The 20642-nt window shown below is 36.3% G+C and overlaps 1 protein-coding gene across 15 annotated transcripts in view; it reads right to left on the bottom strand.

The window, feature by feature from the left end:
• ANKS1B (ankyrin repeat and sterile alpha motif domain containing 1B) overlaps positions 1 to 20642 on the bottom strand; it is a 1250661-nt gene that overhangs the window by 695433 nt on the left and 534586 nt on the right. The window lies entirely within an intron of this gene.

Here is a 20642-nt window from a genome sequence, read left to right as displayed (position 1 = left end):
TACCCCCAAAAATTAAAAATTAAAATAAAAAAGAGAAATGGAATTAGAATTAAAATTTTTTATTTTATTAAAATAAGAGAAATGGAATTAAAAATTAAAATAAAAAAGAGAAATGGGGAGAAATGGAATAACAGCAATGGGAGAAAGGAATAAAGAGATGGTCATAATATTAAAATGGAGATAAAAAAGAATGGGTCTAGAATGTTCATTTAAACATGTTTGACTTTAATATAATTTTTTAACTAATCAAATAGAATTGCACTCAACCACTCAGTATAAAAAAGAAAAAGTGTTTTAACAAATTCACTGAAATTACAAATTGAATTTGCCAAGTTTTGATATGTAGAATGAATTGCACTTGTGTTCGTTGTGGCTTCTCCACTTTAAAACATATCCCTCCACTGTGGTCCAGCCCTCATATCACCCTACTCTCCAGAGGACCTGCTTCTACAGGTATTTACTTAGCAGGAGTCAGCAAACTACATCTCATGGGCCAAAGCCGGGCTTCTGAAATATTTTTGTTCAGCCTGAAAGCTAAGAATGGTTTTCACATTTTTTATCGTTTTTTAGAAAAGGAAAAATAATATTAGTAACACATGAAAATTGTATGAAACTCAAACTTCACTGTTTGAAAACAAAGTTTTATGGAGACATAGCCACGTCCAATCATTGATGTATTGTCTATGGCTGTTTTCCTGCTACAATAGCAGAGTGTAGTAGTTGTAACGTAGACCTTATGAACCACGAAGACTTAACTATTTTACTCTCTGATCTTTTATTAAAAAAAAAAAATTGTGACCCTTTCTATAAAGTGAATAGGAAATTTCGGCCAGGCGCCGTGGCTCACGCCTGTAATCCCAGCACTTTGGGAGGCCGAGGCGGGTGGATCACGAGGTCAGGAGATCGAGACCATCCTGGCTAACACAGTGAAACCCCGTCTCTACTAAAAATACAAAAAATTAGCCGGGCATGGTGGCGGGCGCCTGTAGTCCTAGCTACTCGGGAGGCTGAGGCAGGAGAATGGTGTGAACCTGGGAGGCAGAGCTTGCAGGGGGCCGAGATCGGGCCACTGCACTCCAGCCTGGGCGACAGAGGGAGGCTCCATCTCAAAAAAAAAAAAAAAAAAGTTAATAGGAAATTTCTCTGAGGAGGTAAAATTGAACAGACACAGGAATGACTGTGATTGAGTCAGGGAACCAGTGCAACACAAAAAGGTAGGACCCCTTGTTTCAAAAGCAGGTGCAAAAACTTTTTTCTTTTTCCCATGTTCTCTCTCTAGATCTGTTATGGTGTTTTTTATTTGCTACTTAATGTATTGCTCCCTTGGTCATGGAAACACTCACAGGGTGAGGGCAGATTCTTACAGGAATGCAGCGGCTGTGCCCTACAACTCAGTAAGTGCATCTGACCTTGACCCTTCCCCACACTCATGGTCTCACTACTGCATCAGTAGTTTCTGGGCAGGCCAGGGGCACCTGGGTTGGAGGAGAAGGTGGCCAAGAATTTTACTCAGTAAAGAAAGTAGAAATAGGGTGGAAAGTGGGAAAACAGTTGAGCCAAGATTCCAAGCCCCAACACATGTTCAATTTTCCCATAAACTACCTTACAAAACCGTGGGCCAGGAGCACCAGGGTTGGGGGAGCTGCTAGAGTCCCCAGTGTCTACTGTTTCCATCTTTATGTCTGTGTGTACTCAATGTTTAGGCCCCACTTATTAGTAAGAATGTGTGGTATTTGGTTTTCTGTTTCTGTGTTAGTTCACTCAGGATAATGGTCTCTAGCTACATTCATGCTGCTGCCAAGGACATGATTTCATTCTTCTTTATGGCTGCATAGTATTCCACAGTGTATATGTACCACATTTTCTTTATCCAATCCACTATTGATGGGCACTTCGGTTGATTCCATTAACTCTATAGTGAATAGCACTGCAATAAACATATGAGTGCAGGTGTTTTTTGGTAGAACCATTTATTTTCCTTTGGGTCTATATCAACCTGGGATATTTTCTGTGATACATATGATGGAAATATTTAATTCTAAATATTTTTTTCTCAAAATGATAGCCTACTGTCCCAATACCATTATTTATCCACTGATTTGAAATGTCACCTTTATCATATACTAAATTTCCAAATAGAGATTGGGCTTACATTTTTGGACTTGATTACATTCCCATTGATCTATTTGTCTATTCCTGTACTAACATCACACTCTCTTACTTACTGTGTGGCTTCAATTTCTAGAGCTCCTAGTGTGTGGATATTGGATCTCTTTGATCCTTCCTGTTTTATATACTGGGAGTATTCTACAGTTCATTGTCCTAAAGCACCTTCATTAATTTGCCAGAAAATACTTATTGACCATTATTAGCTGTGTGGTCAGGCACTGTTGCAGCCTCTGGGGATACATCAGTGAACAAATAAGATAAGGCACATAATTTTTAGGCATTTTGTTATAACTTTTGTGTGATTATGCTAATTTTAATTTTAAAAACTTTTCTTTTTTTTCAAGTATTCCATTTTTAAAATAGCCTGTTATTAACTTTGTAAGTTCAATCACCTCTCAAATCTTTCTGAGGATACTGATTAGAGTCTTTTTCTGGCATTAAGTCAGTTTTCTTAAAGGTTACTTACTTTGTTCATTAAGCCTGGTTTCTCTCTTTTTGGTGGTTAATTTTCCTCAACCATCTGGTGTCTTGGTCAAACACTTTTTATACCTAGGGCACTGTCCCTACATTAGGAGCTTCAGGGGACCCCTCACCTTCCTTAGATACTTATTACCATCTGGTGGGCAAACAACAAAGCCGACTGCTCCACATAGGAGATGCTAAGGTTCTGGTTGCCCCGTCCACTCCTTGGCTTTGATAACCATGCCCTGTTGCTCGGGCTTGAGATTCTTCGCAGAGCTCTAAGGAGGATGTCAAATCCACTCACTGTTCCAGTGACATCTTCCCCTCTTCCACCAATGTTGGACTGTGGGCTTCTTCCTCTTGTTTTGCCTAAATCTAGCAATATTTGATTTTATCTTTTAGAATTTCTCAAATGCCTCAGGCAGTAACTCTCCCTGTTTTTCATCACTGCTATGAATTTATTGTTAATTTTGTATTTATTTTTACCATTTTGATTGCAAGTAAGGAGGAGGAAAATGTAAACACTTGCAATCCACTCAGCTTTATGAGTTAGAATTCCCATATTTCTCTGTCTTGATCACTTTGAAGACTGTATATAAGAGACTTGAGGAAGTCCGGACAACTCGAAGAAAGTATATATCATTGCCATTTCATCACAGATGTCATGCAAATAGAAAATTATTATATTTTCTTGATTTTTCAATAAATGGAAGACAATTTTAAGTGAAGTGCAATTTTTTGGTTGTTGAATATGATGTTAATATGATCAAGACTTGCTCTAAAGATGTAGAACTCCTTATCTTCAGGTAGGCAAATGCAATTCTTCTGCTTTATAGATTATGGCCAAACATAGATAAAAAATATATGATCATCACAAGGGAGTTAAAGAAGTCATGAGTGAGTATTGAGTATTTAAGAGACGTGGACATTCTTCTAGGCACTTGAAATTTGTTATCTCATTGAAGCCTATAATGTTAGTATCAAAAGTAGCTATTACTCTTTCCATTTTATAGACTTGAGATTCACAGATAATCTCAGTTAAGTGGGATACCTGAAGTTAAAGTTAAGTGGGAGAGATGAAATTAAAACACAAATCTAGTGAATTTCAAATTGATTGCATTTTCCCCAAAAGACACCACACTATAGGTAAAGCAAAGGGAAGCAAACATAAAGTTACAAGTAAAGCCAAGGGCCTAATAACTCTTGAGTTTCTCATCTTTATATCAATGAACAATTTTCCTACTCTTCAGTCTATTGATAGCATTGATTTTTTTAAAAATCTACGTTGTTTCAAAAGGTGTTGAAATAAAATGCAAGTGGGTGGAAAATGGGAATAAATAGTATCTAATTCTGCTATGTATTAAACTCTTACAGTCACTAGGTTTTTTATAAGAGAAAGGCAGAAAATCTTTAAAAATCTTTGTATCTCCTGACTTTAGCTTTTCAATTCATTTCATTTTTATATAGAGGTATCTGACTATGAAATAATATGTATATGCATCTTCTACTTAAAAAGACAAATTATAAAACAGACTGTAGGGACTCTGTACTGCTTCTCAGACATTGCAATCCCACACAAGAGCAAGGTCAGATTTACTGGTACAGGCAACTGTCCAAAGCAGCTGTTCTCCTGCTAGCTGTTGATGTTCTCTTCCTCTCTGCCAGCTCCATAACAAGGGCCCTCACACGGTGCACCACCCTCGCCCACACACACACCCTGACCGAGGCCCTGAGAGTTCTAGGTTCCTGCACCTGCCTTTCCTGCCCAGGGCTTTTTGAGAGCAGACAGTTGCTCTCAAGCCCAGGGCTTTCTGAGAGCAGACAGTTGCTCTTGAGCCCTTCTCTGAGGTCCTCTGAACACCCCTACTCCACCATCAATCAGAACAGTTGTACTTTTTTTTTTTTTGCTTTACCTATTAGATTTCTGTTATGTTGAACCATATGAAACTGCTGATATTCAACCGTATTACCTGCAAAAATAGCAATTTCATATAACTCAACTTACATAAACTTTTCTTTTAACAGAGAGTTCTCTGGCTAAATAATTTGAAAACCATTTCCCTAGGCCTTAAGTGAGCCTGACATTTTGCTGGCCCCAGTAAAATTGAACTCTTTCCCTTCTTAGACATCACTAGTAAGAGTATAAAGACACATGCACACGTATGTTTACTGCAGCACTATTGACAATAGCAAAGACTTGGAACCAACCCAAATGTCCATCAATAATAGACTGGATAAAGAAAATGTGGCACAGATACACCATGGAATACTATGCAGCCATAAAAAGGATTAGTTCATGTCCTTTGCAGGGACATGGATGAAGCTGGAAACCATCATTTTCAGCAAACTAACACAGGAACAGAAAACCAAACACCGCATGTTCTCACTCATAAATGGGAGTTGAACAATTAGAACACATGGACACAGGGAAGGGAACATCACACATTGGGGCCTGTCCAGGGGGTGAGGGGTTAGGGGAGGGATAGCATTAGGAGAAATACCTAATGTAAATGATGTGTTGATGGGTGCAACAAACCACCATGGCACATGTATACCTATGTAACAAACCTGCACGTTCTGCACATGTATTCCAGAGAGTATAAATGGGTATACGCCCTTTTCAGGGCAACTTGTCAAAATATAGTTTTTAAAAGTGTTAAGTCTATTCCTAGTATTTAACATACATAAGCATGAGTGTGGAGTTTGTTAGATGGAAAATTTGTAATATATGTTTCTTCATATGAGTTAGTTTCTTCATACAATGTATTCAAATCTTCATTGGAAAGACTGTATACACACATGAGAGGATAATAAAAGTTCTAGTTTTTATTCTAGTTTTATTTAATAAAGTTCATAAGTAGTTTTGGACCCAATGTAGATATTAAAGATCTGAAAAGCATTTTGACCTCCAAACCATGGAGTTTGTCCTCATAGAAGCTTTCCCAGCATGAAAATAGTCACAACTATTTTGCAAAAAATATTTTTTGACTTAGGTATTGCAAATATTTATATATTAATATTTTATAGATGTTCATGTCAAATTCAAATGCATCCAGAATTTAAAATAAGTAAAACCAGCTTTATTTTCCACACTTAAGTTCTTTTTTTAAAGCAACAATTTTAAGTGATTTGTTTCATTTTAGGAACAGCAGGAAATAATTATGCAATGGATTATAGAAGATATATTCTGAACAGCTAAAATAGGAAGCACATATCACTGTGTGGGTGAAAGAAAGACATTTTTACAAATAAAGGTGCACACTGCTTTTTAAATAGCTTAACTTTTTAATTAAATTTTTTATTTTCAGTAATTGTAGATTCATATACCATTGTGAGAAATCATAAAGAGTGCACTCATGTTTCTTTTTCCTAGGTTCCCTCAGTGGGCACTTCTTACAAAATTATAGTGCAACACTGTAACAAGGACAAGAAACAGAACAATTCCATCACCACAATGATCCCTCCCATTGCCTTTTTTTTTTTCTTTTGAGAGGGAGTCTCGCTCTGTCGCCCAGGCTGGAGTGCAGTGGCGCAATCTCGGCTCACTGCAAGCTCGGCCTCCCAGGTTCACGCCATTCTCCTGCCTCAGCCGCCAGAGTAGCTGGGACTACAGGCACCCGCCACCACGTCCGGCTAATTTTTTTGTATTTTTAGTAGAGACGGGGTTTCACTGTGTTAGCCAGGATGGTCTCAATCTCCTGACCTCGTGATCCACCCGCCTTGGCCTCCTGAAGTGCTGGGATTACAGGCCTGAGCCACCGCTCCCGGCCCCATTGCCCTTTTATAGCTACACTTCTCTCCTGCCCCCACCTCCACCTTAACTCCTGGTAAACTACTGATCTGTTATCCAGTTCTACACTTTTGCCACATTAATAATGCTATATTAATAGGATCACACAGTATGTAACCTTTTAGAACTGGCTTTTCTCACTCAGCATACTTTTCTGCAGATTCATCCAAGCTGTTGTGTGTATCAATAGCTTGCTCCATTTTATTGCTGGATGGTATTCAATGACATGGATGTTTAACCATTCACCCAATGAAGGACATCTGGGTTGTTTCCAGTTTTTAGCTGTTGTGAATAATGCTGCTATAAATATTTGTGTACAGATTTTTCAGTGAACATGTTTCATTTATCTGGGATAAATTCCCAGAAGCACAAATGCTGGTTGGTATGGCAGTTCAATGTTTAATGTTTTAAGAAACTGCCAAACTGTTTTCCAAAATTGCTGTACAATTTTACATTTCCACCAGCAATCTATGAGCTTCTCTGTATCCTTGCCAGCATTTAGTGTTGTCACAATTTTTTATTTTAGCCCTTCTGATAGGTGTGTAGTGATATCTCATTGTGGTTTTACTTTGCGTCTCCCTTGTGGATAATGATGTTGAATATCTTTTCTTGTGCTTATTTGCTGCCATCTATATATCCTCTGCAGTATAACGTCTCTTCATGTCTTCTGCCCATTTTCTAATTGGATTATTTTTATACTATTGAGTTTTGAGAGTGCTTTATAAGTTCTAGATATCATTCTTTGTTAGATATGTGATTTTTTTTTTTTTTTTTTTTTTTTTTTTTTTTTTTTTTTGAGACGGAGTCTCGCTCTGTCGCCCAGGCTGGAGTGCAGTGGCGCAATCTCGGCTCACTGCAAGCTCTGCCTCCCGGGTTCACGCCATTCTCCTGCCTCAGCCTCTCCGAGTAGCTGGGACTACAGGCGCCCGCCACCACGCCCAGCTAATTTTTTGTATTTTTAGTAGAGACGGGGTTTCACCTGGTCTCGATCTCCTGACCTCGTGATCCGCCCGCCTCGGCCTCCCAAAGTGCTGGGATTACAAGCGTGAGCCACCGCGCCCGGCCTAGATATGTGATTTATAAATATTTTCTCCAGTAGGTACCTTGTCTTTTCATCTTAATACGGTTTTTCACAGAGCAAAAGTTTTTAACTTTAATGAAGCACATTTTTTTTTTTTTAACCAGAGATGCTAGTCACACCTTATTCTTTGATAGAGCATAAACTGAGGTGGGGAGTGAGACAGTGCAAAGGGAGAAGGGCAGGCTCTTGGGAGCGAGGTTACTGGCATGCAGTCAGGCCCCCTCTGATTTGGGGACTATCACTTCTTAAACACGTGCTCTGTGGCAGTTGCCATGCCAAGCTCATTTATATTTGGGAGGAAGGAGAGGATCAGGACAATTTTTTTTTTATGGATTATGTCTTTGATATCAAGTATAAGAACTCTTTGTCTAAATCTAGATCCCAGAAATTTTTTTCTATTTTTTTCTAAAAGTTTTATAGTTCTATATTTTAAGTCAATTATCCATTTTGAATTAATTTTTACATAAGCCATACGACTTAGATCAAGTTTCAACTTGTGGCCTGTGTATGTCCAACTGCTCCAGCACCAGGCTATCTTCCCTCCACTGAACTGCTTTTATACCTTTGTCAAATATCAGTTAGTTTTATGTGTATGGGTATATTTCTGGGTTCTCTCTTCTGTCCTATTGATCTGTGTGTCTATCCCTTCACTGATAATACTACATTGTCTTAAGTACTGTAGCTATAAAATAAATCTTGAAACTGGGTAAACTGATTTCTCCCACTTTTTTCTTCTCTTTCAATTTTTTTTTAGTTATCCTAGTTACTTTACATACCTATGCAAACATTAGAATAATCTTATATTTGCAAAAAAGTGTTGCTGTGACTTTGATAGGAATTATGATAAATCTGAATATCAATTTGGAACAATTTACATCTTTGCTACATTGAGTCTTCTAATCCATAAACAGGTATGTCTTTCCACTTCTTTGAACATTTTATTTTTTTCATCAGTGTTTTGTAGTTTTCAGTATACAAGACCTGTACATGTTAAAGAGGAGTTCACCAAGGCTCATAATCAAACTATCAAAAATTAAAGACAAAGAAAAAAATTCTGAAAGCAGCAAGAAGTAAGAAACATATCACATACAAAGAAGTCCAATGTAACTATCAGTGGATTTATCAGGAAAAACCCTGCAGGCTAGGAAAGGGTAGGATGATATCTTCAAAATGCTGAATGAAAACAAGTTGCCAACCAAGAATACTTAACTCAGTTAAGCTGTCCTTCAGAAATGAGAGAGAAATAGTAACTTTCCCAAACAAAAGCTAAGGGAGTTAATTATAGCCTGTTTCACAGAAATTACTAAAGGGAGTTCTTTAAGCTGTATCAAAAGGCCACTAATTAATAACATAAAACATGCAAAAGCACAAAACTCAATGGTATAAGCACTACAGAATCATATTCAGAATACTCTGGACAAAAATGTTGGTATGCAAAGCAATTTTATCTCTAGTACAATGGTTAATAGACATCTATTAAAACAACTATAACTAAAATAATCAGGGGATACAAATTACCAAATGATGTAAATTTTGACATCCAAAACATAAAATGAGGGATTTGGATAAAAGTGTTAGATTTATATCTAATTATTATTTTTTCTTTTTGTATTTGTGATTACAAATGACCTTGTATTTTTAATTTGTGTATACACGCTTATAACTAGTTCACAGAAATACAATTTTTTTATGTGTATCTTGCATCCTGTGACCTTGTTGAGCTCACTTATTAGTCACAGGAGTGCTGTTTTTGTTTTGTTTTGTTTTGTTTTTTAGCTTCCTTGGGATTTCTACAAAGATAATCATGTCATCTGCAAATAGGAAGTTTCAGTTTTCCTTTCCAAATCTGTATGCCTTTTATTTTTTTGTCTTTCTTTTTGGCACAGGCTGGAGCTTCCAGCACTACGTTGAGTGACAGTGGTGAGCACAGTGGACATCCCTGCTTTGTTCCCAGTCTTAGAAAGAAAGTCTTCATGTTTTCACCATTAAGTATAATGTTAGCTAAAGATTTTTCATAGAGGCTCTTTATCAAGTTGAGAAAATTCTCCTCAATTTCTATTCTTTTGAGAGGTCTTAAAAAAAAAACAACATGAATGGGTGTTGAATTTTGTTGAATGCTTTCTCTGTATCAATTAATATCATTATGTGGATTTTCTTCTTTATCGATTTCAAATATTGAGCCAGTTATGCATCCCTAAAATAAACCTCACTTTGTAATTGTATATAATTTTAAAAATACATTTCTGAACAGTATTTGCTAATATTTTGTTAGGAATTTTTTGTCTATATTCATGAGGAATATTGCTCTGGGGTGTGGGTGTGTGTGGAATTGGGAATACTACCTCATAAAATGAATTGGAAAACATTCCCCCATTTTCTTTTTTCAAGACAAGATTGTTTAGAGTTAGTGTTAATTCTTTTTTAAATGTTGTTATAATTCTCCAGCAAAACGATGTGGGCTTGGAGATTTATTTTTTGAAAGCTTTTTTGATTATGAATTCCATTTCATTAATAGTTGTAGGGCTATTCACATTATGTATTACATATTGGGTAAATTGTGGTAGTTTGTTTTAATAATTGATCCATTTTAGCTAAGTTGTCAAATTTATGTATGTAGAATAGTTTGTAATATTCCTTTATTATCCTTTTGATGTCTTCAGGGTCTGTAGTGACATCCCTATTTTATTCCTGATATAGGTAATTTATGTCTTTCTTTTTTCTTTCAGTTTCACTTTAAGAACAGTAGGAAATAAAAACATAATGATTTACAGAAGATATGTTCCTAGCAGCCAAAATATTAATAAAAGCTTATATTGCTGTATACATGAAAGAAAATTTTTACAAATAAGAGTGGGCATTGCTTTTGGTTTTTAAATTCTCAAAGGTCATTCTGCTTTCTAATTCTTGTTTTTAGAGATAGGGTCTCACTCTGTCCCCCAGGCTAGAGTCCAGTGGTGCAATCGTATCTTACTGCAGCCTCAATCTCCTGGGCTCAAGCAATCCTCCCACCTTAGCCCCCTGAGTAGTTAGCAATACAGGCACACACCACCGTGTCCAACTAATTTTTTTAAACTCTTTGTAGAAATATGGTCTCGCTATGTTGCCAGGCTGGTCTCAACCTCCTGGCCTCAAGTGATGTTCCTGTCTTGACCTCCCAAAATGCTGGGATTTCAGGCATGAGCCAGCACACCCAGCCTGCTTTCTAATTCTTAAGTCATCTCTTTACTATTATAATAATAGTGCCCATGAAATACATTCTGTTTCCGGTATCCTACCTTTTTTTTCCACCTAAATCCTACAAAAATTCCACAGATGGGCAGACAGGGAAACTGAGTATCAAAGCAATTTTATCTCTAGTACAATGGTTAATAGACATCTATTAAAACAACTACAACTAAAATAATCAGGGGATACAAATTACAAAATGATGTAAATTTTGACATCCAAAACATAAAATGAGGGATTTGGATAAAAGTGTTAGATTTATATCTAATCATTATTTTTTCTTTTTGTATTTGTGATTACAAATGACCTTGTATTTTTAATTTGTATATACATGCTTATAACTAGTATCAAAGATACTCAGTAACTCTTGGACAGCTTTAGAATCCAGCTCTCTCAACACTTAAATGCCATGAATACACTTTCCATTACATCATTCTTTCTGCTATAATTACCCAAAATGTCTTCCTATACAATAAAAATAACAGAACATTGTTAGCTTAATGATAGTTTAAAAGAATATTTTCCCCATTTACCACGAGGGTTATCACAAAGTAACAAATATATTAGTAGGTAGAATAAAGTTAAGGTTTAAGCCAGAAAGGTGTGACAACATAAGTACTTCTGTGAATAAATTTAAGATGATGTGAAGTTTTAAGAATAAGCACAGAGCACTTCCCCTGAAGTAAAATATAATCAGGGTCATAAAAATTTGTGTCATAATATGATAGCAATAAGTTTAAAAGTGAAGATAAGTATTACAATTAATTTTAGCTAACAAGTTCAACTCCTTTTCTGCTGAGTATTTTTCTAAAACAGTTATAAAAATGCCCATTAATAAAAGTTTTTCTTTTTTTCCTCACCCATTCCTGGCAAAGGAATATTCAAAGGGATATAAGTATATAAAGCAAGTGTTAAAAAATACATAAACTCAGTAATAAGCTTCTAAATAATCAAGAATTGTTATGGTTTGTATGTAAATTTCATTTGGATTTCCCTCAAGGAAACAAAATCATTAAGTTCTGAAATAGTCTCTAATTCTAAAACTCCTTTCTTCATCTTCATATCAATGAAAAAATTGGTACCCTCAATTAAAAAGTACCTTTATGTTTCTAACTAATTCCTATGGGTTAAACTTATTAACACATATTTGGGAGACAAAATAGGATTTGCAGCAAAGTAGAATTGGATTCAGATCCTAATGTCTGTATTTACAGTTTAGTATTTGCATTCATAAAATGAGGATTATATAAGCCTCCCCACAGAATTACTGTCTGGATTAATTGAGATAATGTAAATGAAAGACTAGAATAAGGCCTAAATTAGTAAAGGATTGATAAGTATCCAACTTCTTCCCCTACTGCAAAATTTTAGTATAAGTAGGATCTAACTGAAAGAAGACATTGATGAGTTAAATCATAAGGCAGCCCTCCTAATAAATGGCAGAATCACCAAATTAAATGAACAGTCCAGCAGAATCTCCCTGACATAATTTACAGAGGTGAGGGTTGAAGGAAAAGAGGAAATCAATATCAGTGTTTAAGAGAGCTGCCCTGGAAATTGCAGTAAGAGCTCTAAGTAGAAACCTTCCGGAGGCGTCTCTGATGGGAAATAAGTGGCAGAGACCCTGGTAGAACCTCTCTAAATAGCCCACCATCTCTGATTTGGAGGAGTGAGGCCTCATGGCAATGAGGGACCACAGAGAAGGGGGAAAAAGAAGAGAAGATACACTCCAATTAATCACAATAAGCCTTTTTAGAAAGCATGGCATTAGGAGGTTAAAGAGCCCCTGTGGTGACTTGTTGACAGGAGCAGAAAGTTAAGAGGCTGTTAGGAGCTTGAATGGGGAACACCAGACTTCAGTTTCTGAGAAAGAAGTTAGTCATTAGACATATTTTGCTTTAGAAACAAACCCAAGTGATATAGTTGGAATATATGTCCCCAACAAATCTCACACTGAATTGTAATCCTCAGTGTTGGAGGTGGGGCTTGGTGGGAGGTTGACTGGGTCAATGGGGCAAATCCTTCATGTCTTGGTGCTGTCCTTGTGGTAATGTTTGCACAAGATCTGCTTGTTGAAGTGTGTGGCACCTCCCCACCAACCCCACTCTCTCTCTTGCTCCTGCTTTTGCCATGTGATGTGCCTGCTTGCGCTTCACAACTTCTGCCATGAGTAAATGCTCCCTTAGGCCTCCCCAGAAGCCAAGTAGATGGTGGAGCCATGCTTGCACAGCCTGCAGAACCGTGAGCCAATCAAATCTGTTTTCTTTATAAATTACCCAGCAATGCAGGCATTTCTTTAGAGCAATGCAAGAATGTCCTAACAGACCAAGCAAAACATAAAGATGGATGTTAATGTGCCCTGGTGCAGTGGCATCACCAAACACAGACAAGACAGCACAAAATAATTCTTCTTGATGGGACTGCTCATTCATGACTGTCATCTTCTCCACTTACCAGATTGAAGAGAAAAAACCAGCACTATCCAATATTAACTAAAAGACAGATGCCATTCTTTCCCTCAAGTACCTCATATTTTAGTGAGAAAGTCAGCTATGGAAGACGAAGGTGAAAAGTCCTATGAAGAAATAGAACTTCCTATGAAGACATATAACCAGGATCTAACCTAATTTGGAGTGTAAAGAGAAGCTTCTTTAAGGAAGTAATCTTTCAGCTGCCACCTGAAGGAGAGGTTGAAATTAGCTAAGTGAAAGCAGTGTGAGCGGGTTAAAATGAAGTGTCCAAGTCAGAAGGAACATGAAATGCCATGATCCTGATGTTCACAGCAGGAAAAATTACAGACAGCACATGTAAGGAACTAAAAGGTGGTTGGTGTGTTCGGAATACAAAAAGGAAGAAGAAGAGAGAGAATGGGCACATCTTTCCAGAAGTTTGTGAAATCGAATAAAATTTGCATAGCTATGGGAGATACTATTCTATCGTGGCATTGACTTGAGTACATTAAAATGCTGATGGAAATGAGGTGGTAAAAAGAGATATTAAAGAGATAAGAACAAAAAGGAATTGAGAGTAAAAATTTCCTACAAAGGAGGTAAGGGGTGGAATTTAGAGAACATGTGAAAAGTTTGATGTTTAGAGAGGCAGAGGAATGCCTTCAGTTTAATAGGATGGAGAAAGAAACGAAGAGATTCAGAAAGGTTTTAAACATTTTTTGTCAAAGTATTGAGGTAATTCCTTGTTGATGACTTCCAGTTTCTCTGGAAAGTGAGGACTAAATTATCTGAGTAGACTAGGAGGAAAATCAGGTATCTGAGAAGAGTAAAATTCAAAAGTCATTAGGAAAGTTGGCATGCAAGCTAACTGGAGAAATTTAGGTCTGCTGAGTAGTGTTAAGGGCCCAGAAGAGATTGGGAACTACGAATTTATAACATTAAAATAAGATTATGAAAAAATTCAACATCACTGATCATTAGAGAAATGCAAATCAAAACCACAATGAGATATCAGCTCACACCAGTCAGAATGACTAATATTACAAACTCAAAAAATAACAGATGTTGGCGAGGTTGTGGAGAAAAAGGAACACTCATACACTGTTGGTGGGAGTGTAAATTAGTTCCATCATTGTGGAAGACAGTGTGGCAATTCCTCAAAGACCTAAAAACAGAAATACCTTTCAACTCAGCAATCCCATTACTGGGTATGTACCCAAAAGAATATAAATCTTTCTATCATAAAGACACATGCACATGTACGTTCACTGCAGCACTATTCACAATAACAAAGACATGGGATCAACATAAATGCCCATCAATGGTGGACTGGATTTAAAAAGTGTGGTACGTATACACCATGGAATATTGTGCAACAGAAAAAAAAAGGAATGAGATTATGTCCTTTGCAGGAACATGGATGGAGCTGGAGGTCATTATCCTTAGCAAACTAATGCAGGAACAGAAAACCAAACACCACATGTTCTCACTTATAAGTGGGAGCTAAATGGTGAGAACATGTGAACACATAGAAGAGAATAACACACACTGGGACCTATTGGAGGGTGGAGGGTGGGAGGAGGGAGAGGATCAGGAAAAATAGCTAATGGGCACTAGGTTTAACCTGGGTGATGAAATAATCTGTATAAACCGCCCCCCCCGACACAAGTTTACCTATATAACAAACCTGCACATGTACCTCTGAACTTGAGAGTTAAATTTTTAAAAAAGATTATGAATTGATTAACTTCTCGACTTAGGCTTTTTTCTATTTTACCTGAAAATAAATGAAACAATTTATTAGTCTCTCACTATTTACTCTTGCACATATACATATATATCCATATATAAATGAGCTAATGCTTTTGCATTTATTTCAGTGTAATATAATAAGTAGGGAAATATGATGTGTGATTATTATATAGTTATTATGGATTCTGTACTTTATCAATACAAAAATCCTATTTATTCCTATGCTTTTAATCTAAGTGGAGTCTAAGGATTAGGCCATGAAGGATTGAAAGATTTAGAGCAATGTTCCAGGCAGAAGCATCAGCATATGTTTTGAAAGAGCATGGTGCTTTTGAGGAAGTAAAATAAATCTAGGTTTGCAATATAGACTAGAAGAGATCAAGGTGTAAGAATTAACTCTAGAAATAAACAGAAACCTGGTCATACAGTTTGATGGCTTTAAGTTGACCAAGCAATGGTGGTCAAACCTGTGCTTAGCTAGGTTTAAAAGCTATGAAGTGAATAGACAGGTATGAAAAAAATAGACAATCACTTTGAGAAACAATCTGGATTTTATGTGTTCTATTTTATTTAATTTTTTCCTCCTGTACTGGTAGCAGAAACACACACACACACACACACACACACACACCCATAAGGAAAATTTTAACTTGTCTATCTGTCATCTATCTATCTATCTATCTATCTATCTATCTATCTATCTATCTATCTTAGTTAAAGCAAACTAAATATGGCCTGAGAAGGACTCCATACTTCCATATTTGAATCCTTGTGGATGAACCATAACCTAGCTTAATAGGCAGACAAGATGAAAACCTAACTTAGGAGTATGTGCCTGTAACAATAGCTGAGTCTTGGCCAATCCCAGCAGCCATACCTCAACCACTCACAGACTGCTAAGTGTTCAGACAGTGTTCAATTAAGGCAAAGGCCAACCTGTAACCAGCCGTTTCTGAACCTCACTTCTAAGTTCTTTTCCATACCTCACTTTCCTTTTTCTGTCTATAAATTTGTTCTGACCACGAGGCACCCCTGGAGTCTCTCTGAATCTGCTGTGATTCTGGGGGCTGCCCGGTTCACAAGTCATTCATTGCTCAGTTAAACTCCTTTCAATTTAATTCAGCTAAAGTTTTTCTTTTAACAATATATAAACACACACACACAGTTGTACATATTACAAATTTGCAAATAATCTGTGTATATTTATATTCAGTTTATTTTGTAGTTAACAGTTAACATTTTTATAGTTACCATATAGTTAACAGTTATTCATATGATTAAATTAGCTTTCAAATAATTTTTAATATTTTTAATATTCTATCTTCCATTGAAACAAAAATTTTTATTCTAATTCTTTTCTGTTATAAATAGTAGTACAATTAATTATTTTACAGAATTGTTTCCTCTTTCTGGGCATTTCATTGGTACAGACAAGAAAGTACTGGACTAAAAGTAGTATGTTTTTCAAGATTCTTGATTCACATTACCAAGAAAATGTATAGAAACATTTCCACCATTGTTCTATGAGACTATCAGTCTGTGCCTGCATCACCATGAATTTACCATGCATTTGCTAGGCACAGGATATATTTTTGCTTTTAAAAAGTTTTAACTACTTCTTAGGTTATGTTATAACTTTATTGTGCATTTCCTTGATATTCAGCACTGTTAATCATTTTTCCTTTTATTTATTATTCTTCTTTTTCTTTCTTAAATTGGATGTTTATATTCTTTGTCCATTTTCCTCTGTGGACGTGTTAGTCTTCTTTGTGGTCTTCTAAGAGCTCTTTGCATATTAAAATTTTAACAATTTCACTGTTTATGTTTATCTCTATAGCATTAGTTACTTGTTTTCTATTTTAATTAAGTTTTTTTGATGCAGGGCAACTTAATTTCTATGAAGTCAAGGCTATTTACCTTTTCCTTTGGTATTACTTTCGCAACTTTTGTGTTAAGTAAATGCTTGTATCTGTAAGATTATGTTCGAAATATTGACAGTCTGTGTCTCTATCTTTTAATACATTTTGTTAGTTAATAGAGAAATGACTGCTGAGCTAATCATTTGTAATTGTTGTGACAGAAGAAAGTGAAGTGTAAAGATGAGAAGATAAGAAAATGTGTCTCTCAGAGTTGTTATTAATCACTGTCAATATTTCATTAGAGTGCATTGCCTAATGTCTGTTTATGTAATTTAACTTATTTGAAATAGTCTTTTTCCTCACATATTTTGACTAACTTAATGACCCACTTAATTTATTATTTCATGTATAATTGCAATTATGTAGATATCTGTTTGTGTTGAAATCTGTTTTTTTTTATGGAAATCAATAGAAGATATAAAATACTTTTGGATCTTTCTGATATTTGAAAAACATTTTTGAGAAAAATTATCTTAATTTAAATAGTAATATGATTTGGTACTTGACTCAATTCAATTTAGCATTTTTCGCTTGCTGTCTCATACAACTGTTCTAAGAATTCATGTCAAATTATATCAGTTATTCCTGTGTCTATTTAGCAAATATTTATTGTCAAGTTCTTGGCTAAACCAAGAATCCAAGGAGAGAAATTTCACAGACTAGTAAGAGATTATTTGCACTTTCTGCTTTTTAAATAGTAATGTGATTAATATACTTTCCAGAAAATTTTTCCATCTTCTTTGATGCATAAGTAGATTCTTAAAACACACATATAAAATTATGTGAAAGTACATACATAATTCTAAGAAAGCATAGCAGAAGGGCTAGAGACCCTTATATTTAACTATCTACATGATATCTAGATATCTAGAGGGTATCTAAAACTTATATAAACCAAACAGACATTTGATCCTTGCTCCCCAATTCCAGCAACATCAAAACAAACACAATGAAAATCACTGATTTTTGCCTAGATCTCACCATTTCAGTAAATGGCATCATGATTTTTCACAGTGACTCAAGCCATAAATGTGGACATGCTTGATTCATAACCTGTATCTCCTAAATTCAACTCTACGGTAAATATTATTCATTCTACTTTGAAAACATGTCCTAAAACCACTCATTTCCTTATACTTCGGATTCACCCACCAATCCAAATAACTGTACATGTTCTCTTAGACAGCTACAAAACGTCCTAATTGTTTCCCGTATTTTTCTCTCCGTAAGGTACTCTCTAGCCAGAGTGATCTTTTAAAAATGTAGATCAAATCACATCACATTCTTGCTTAACGCCCTTCAATGGCTTCTAATTGCACTTGGAGTAAAATCCACACTTCTTACTATGACCTCATTGGCTCTCTGTCTTCTCCGGTTTCATCTCACAGCATTTTTGCCCTCACATTGAGCTCCAGTCATGCATGCCTTCTGTCTGTTCCTCTGCTCCAAGTTCAGGTCTTCATCTAGGTCTTCGTATTGCTATTTCATTTCCCTGCCTGGAACATTCTTCCCCTGACTCTTTTCATGGCTGTTTCTCCTCATTCATGTTCCAGCTCGAATACCACCTCTTCAGAGAGGCCTTCTCTAATTCCAAGTGGTGGCTCCTCCTCCAAATACTGTTTGACTCTGTGTAGTTAATTTACAGCCCTGATCACAATCTGAAGTTATATTCTTTATTTATTGTTCACTTGATCATTGAATATTTACCTCCTCTTGAATAGAAGCTCCTTGAGGACAGGGAACTCTTTTGTCTTGCTCACTGTTATTACCTGTACTATGATGAAGCCTGGTATATAGAGCACACTTAGCAAATATGAGTAAAACGGATGAATGAATAAGGGCATCTCAGTGAAGATGCGGTGAGAAAGGGTTATGCTGGCTGGTCCTTTGATCCTATCTAAAAGAAAGAACAGAAGTTAAGAGGGAAATGCCTTCTAGACTGTACCAGAAAGGGTGCAAGAACAAGTCTCCTTTGGAGAGTTGCAGGAGTTTGGGATGATTGCATGTTGGCATTGCTGGTGATAAACAGGAGCCCAGTGCAAGAACATTCATGGACTTTTATGCCTTATTGAGTAAGAAGTTCAGAGGTTGTCATGAAGGTAGGAAACCCTAAAGGATGTTATAAAAGTGAATAACATAATCAGGTTGACAATGTAATAAGATCACTCTCCACACAGGGGAAGGAGTCTGGCATTGGGTGAGTAGGGTATCCTTGTAGGGTATCCTCCTACTGGTAGTGTGAGGAGGTGTCCACATATGGAGGGCAGCCAGGGTGGAATCAAAGCACTGTAAAGGTGAGAAGCATATCCATCAGGGGCCAACCAGGCATGAGGAATCAGAGCATACACAAAGTAAGGAGCAGGGTGGATGTGTGTGTGCCATGCCCTGAGCAGGAGGTGTCCATGTGGAGCTTTACTGGCATGCGGTATCAGAGCCCAAGTGGGATGAGGGCAGTGTCCACATTTGGAGATGACCCTAAATGAGAATCAGGACCCTAAATGAGAAAATACACTATGAATAAAGGAAGCTAGGTTTCTGACTGTCAGAGAATAGAACTACGAATATAAAAATGAACTGTGTTGTTTAGATCAAAATCACATTACTTCTGTGAACACATGGCTTTCAATATATGTAGAGATGGATGGACACAGAAATATAGATGTTCCTGTGCATGTGTATATTTGTGTATACATACCCAGACCCACATGCATACGTATATGTACATACTATGCTTATATACAAATATTCTCTAGCCCTGCCCACTGAGAGAGTCTGAGAGCAGTGACATCCCAATAGCAATTAATATACTTAGTGCCTAAATCTTGGCATTAAACTACCATTTTATACTAAGAGGAAGTAAAGCTTCTTAGAGAATAGCTGATTCCACATCTAGGACTGGAAAATCATATATGAGATAAGCCTAGAAATCCTGATGTTCCAGAAAGTAAGGAATGCTCAAAGAGTGGTGGAGATAAGTCAAAAGGACACAGGAGGACTCCCTTTGGCAAAACTCTGAATAATTCAAATATCAAAATCAATAATAATAATAATGGAGTATAACTAACTCAATAGGAAACATGGGTCTCTGCAAGTATAAACAAATACACGAGTAAATTGAATGTTTTGTGAGGAATGGGATATTCATAGTTTTAAAGTACCTCCCCACAAACATATACACATTTCAGAAGAGAAACAAACAAACAAACAAAGAGAAAAAGTAACCTTACAATGGAGAAGTCTGAAAGAAACCACCTTAATCAAGTGACCAAGGTGAACATCATTTGAAAAATCATTATGACAAATCAAAATCATGTACCAGCTGATAGGATGCAGTAAGAAAAACAGAGTCACCTCTGGGTCTTTCTGACAAAGATACATACCCCGAATCTAATTACAAGGAGATATCAGACAATCCAAATTGAGGAACATTACACAAAATAGCTGACCTGTTATATTCAAATATGTGATTGCTTTTAAAGTCAAGAAAAAACTGAAGAATTATTCCAGATCAAACGAGATTGAACAGGAATGAAAACTAGAAGAATGTATGATTCTAAACTAGATACTTTTACCATAAAACATATTATTAGGACAATTGGTGAAGTTTGAATGGAGTCTTAAGGTTAAATAGTAGTAATATATCACAATTCATTATCTGATTTTGATGTTTGTGTTCTGTTATAGATAAATATCCTTGTTTGAAAGAAATAACACGGGGCCGGGCGCGGTGGCTCACGCCTGTAATCCCAGCATTTTGGGAGGCCGAGGCGGACGGATCACAAGGTCAAGAGATC

Source organism: Nomascus leucogenys, chromosome 10, assembly GCF_006542625.1.
Source record: "Nomascus leucogenys isolate Asia chromosome 10, Asia_NLE_v1, whole genome shotgun sequence".
Classification (NCBI taxonomy): domain Eukaryota; kingdom Metazoa; phylum Chordata; class Mammalia; order Primates; family Hylobatidae; genus Nomascus; species Nomascus leucogenys.
This window is presented reverse-complemented; position numbering and strand designations above follow the sequence as displayed.